The sequence below is a fragment of the Lepus europaeus genome, chromosome 16 (assembly GCF_033115175.1).
Source record: "Lepus europaeus isolate LE1 chromosome 16, mLepTim1.pri, whole genome shotgun sequence".
NCBI classification, from domain to species: Eukaryota; Metazoa; Chordata; class Mammalia; order Lagomorpha; family Leporidae; genus Lepus; species Lepus europaeus.
This window is the reverse complement of record NC_084842.1, coordinates 49,348,697-49,352,211: the sequence shown is the minus strand read 5'-3', so window position 1 is coordinate 49,352,211 and position 3,515 is coordinate 49,348,697.

Below are 3,515 nucleotides of genomic sequence, written 5' to 3'. Positions count from 1 at the left end.
GTGCATTGGCAGGAAGCTTGATGGGAAGTGGCGCAGCCAGGACATGAACTGGCGGTGCCCACATGGGAATAAGTGTTCCCAATGTTCTGAGCATGCACTAAATAGCATTTTCTGACCATTCAGAAGGCAGTTTAGGGTTGTAATGCTTTAAAGGTCTCACTGGATCATTTGATGTGAATCTTACAGTCCATGGTGCGATGGCTTTGGATGGAGGGTCTCTGAGTTGTGGAGGTGCTGAGGAGTGGCAGGGTGCAGGGCATAGCCTAGGCTCTCTCAGAGCTGTTGAGAAAGAGGGTGGGACAGCAGTGGCCCAGTTCCTGCACTCTAGGTACCCAGAGGAACACAAGATAGGGTCTCCGGAGGAACGACTCGCTGGTTTCCTCTTTCCTTCTCAGCTCCCTGTGTGCCTTCACCATGGCCCACGAGTCACCAGTCTTCATTCCTGCTGGATTCACACTCATTCTTCTGCCTCTGCCATGGCCCCCTGCCCCCATTGCCTGTTGACATCTCCTTCAAGAAACAGGGGTCCCTGTTCATATCCTGGGGCAACCACACAGTGTGTCCGCCAGCCTCAGCCAGGGCAGCGTGTGGTACGTGGAGGAGGACAAGGCCTGCCAGAGAGTGCGCCCACTGAGGCCCAGCCCCAGAGGCCTGTCCAGGGAGTGGAATGGGGCGATAAAAGCAGGAGTAAATCCCATCAAGAGCACAAAAGAACTTCAGGAGGATCTGTTTCATCCCCTGTTGAACACATAATTGATTTTTAAGAAAAGTAATCATGCTGTGCTGCCCAGAAGATCTTCAAAGTTGTCTTTTGCCCTGATGGATGGATGGAGTCATCCATCAAGAAGAGAAGAGAAAGATAGGCTGCAAGTAGACGATGTTCCAGGTGCTGAGATGCGGCCTGGGATACAAATATGAACTAAGGCAGGAGCCCCTGCCCTGAGGAGCTCCGTGAGGAGCCCGGGTGACAGCAAGCAGTTTAGATCCTGTGCTCCTGGTGTGTAAGAGCCACTGGGCTTGCAGTCATCCACCATCCCCAACATCCCAGTGCACTAAAGAGTGAACAGCTGAAGTGGCCAGGACAGTGCTGAAAGCTGTCTCCTGCATACCGATTCTTGATCACTGGCCGAGACCTCAGGGCCAAGGAGGAGCCATGGTCTGAGGTTTCTGTTGCACCACGTGGAAAACGCCCAGGATGAAAGCACGATTCGCTCTCTTGCATTGCACCACTGCGTGCTGTATTCAGGAGTCTTACTGGTGCATTGCCCGCCGATTTCCACTAATAATGAGTGACTTAGCAGAGTCCCGAGGAAGCCAAGAGGAATGGAGTTGGATGCCGCCCCCGCCCCCCCCCCCTTGCTTCCAGGTAGGCAGGCACATTTGCGTATAGGGAGGCTCTGGTGTGGACGACTGGGAGACAAAGGCGCTCAGGCCCCCAGGAAGCGGAGGCGCTGTGGCAGACAGCGTGCTCTGAATGAAGCAGCTGCTGGAAGAGAGAAGGCCCAGCCGTGCTCAGAAGCCGAGGCGCCGGCCTCGCCCACCTGCCCCGCTGCAGTAGCGCTGGGCCTTGGTCTCTTGAATTTCAGTTTCTTGGGCTCTTTCGGCCTTAAGGAATAACATTTCAGCCTGATAAATACCTCCTCTGGTTAATATTTAGAGCAGGCAAGAACAATTAACCAGCCACAAATATTTCTGTGTCTGTCTGACTCCCTGATGAGAAATGCGAAGCTTGTGGGAGCAATCTATTTTAAAAACGCCAAAACATTTCCTTGCGTTAAGAACCACGGGTTCTTAAGAACCATGGCGACAGAAGCTCTGACTTTAACACATTAGCAGTGAGCTTCGGTGAGAGAAGCTGAGCTAGCAGTGGCCCTCTGCAGGCAGCCACAGCAAGGCCCCTTAGCATTGTGGGTCCACAGGCGGGGCCTCGGCAGGGGGAAGACTCGAGTTCAACCCTAAGTTTCCCCACATGTTGACGGTGTGTCCCTCAGCCAGGACTTCTAAGCCTCAGTGTCCTCATCCTTAAAATGGGAGTAGTACAGCCCTAGGCCATGTCTAGACCTCCGTTTGTAGGCATGGATGTTTAGATTTATTTCAATCCGAGTTCCCCAAACAGAAAGAGGGGTTGGGGAGTTTTTAAAATATTTTGGGGGCATAGTTCCTTAGAGATCTGAGGAAACCATATGATCCCCAGAAAGTACACTTACTACGTACATGCTAAATTGGGGGGGGGGGGTCTATTTCCAGATCCCTGCCCCTCCCCCCACCCTCTGCAAAACCCCACAGTGATTCACAGACCTCTGATTAAGAACAAATGAGGCTGAGGCCTTGAGGTTGGTTTCCTTTGGAGTCGTTTCATTTAACAAAGAGGAAAGTCTGCTCTCTGGCCAAAGACCACATCAGTAACCCTGGCCAGCAAATATGGTCGTCAGGGAGCTAAATGACAGAGGCCAAACAACTCGGGCCACTGTCACCAATGAGCTAAAATACAGTTCAATCCCACCCCACTCCACCCCTAAAATGAGCAGTGAGTCTTCCCATATAATTGTCGTTTGGCGAGGTTGGCAAGGAACATCCCCAGCTGTGCGGTGTGGTTCAGAACGCCTTTGCAAACTGCATGATACTTAGGTTGTAATCATGGCCTGTATATTGGTAAAAAAAATAAATAAGGATACTGACACAGTCCAACTGAGACATCACACAGTGCTGAAAATGTCCACTGTGGATGCTGCGCCGGCATGCCATATCAGAGCACCAGTTCAAGCCCCGGCTGCTCCACTTCTGATCCAGCTCCCTGCTCATGTGCCTGGGAAAGCAGTGGGAGGTGGCACCCCTGTGGGAGCACCTGGATGGAGTTCCAGGCTCCTGGTTTAGGCCTGGCCCAGCCCTACCTGTCACAGCCATTTGGGGAGTGACCACAGATGCAGGATCCCTCTCTGTCTTCCCTCTCTGTCACTCTGCCTTTCAAGTAAATAAAATAAATCTTGAAAAGAAAATGTCCGTTGTGAAGACACAGGAAAGAAGCTCATGGTGAAAAGAGGAAGCAAAAAAAGTAGAATCAAAGTGTGACGCCCTCCCGATTCCAGCGACGGAAACTACGCGTCAGGTGAACGCATGTGGTTGGCCCTGTTACCCCTAGCTTCTCCCTCTTGTCAGGTTTCTCTGGGCGGGGGGGGGTTATATAACATTTATAGTTTGAAAGGAGATGAATGGCATATGTGTGCAGCATCAGCTTGCTCTCCACATGGCTGGGGCCCATCTGCCTCCCCCACGCGGCCAGCTCCTTCTGCGGCTGCCCTCAATGAGGCGGGGAAGGCAGACCCGGCAGAGGCCCCCAGACCCAGACGACCACAAAACCCAGCCTTGTGATTGGAAAGAGCCATGAGGGCACATTCAGCATTTCCAGCGCTGGCCCGGTTCCTGTCTGAGCTGCTTTGTTTAGGCTCCGTGGCTCAGAGGCTGGCTCATGCGAGCAGGATTTTTGAGATTTCCATGTCTGGTCCATGGGGTTTTCT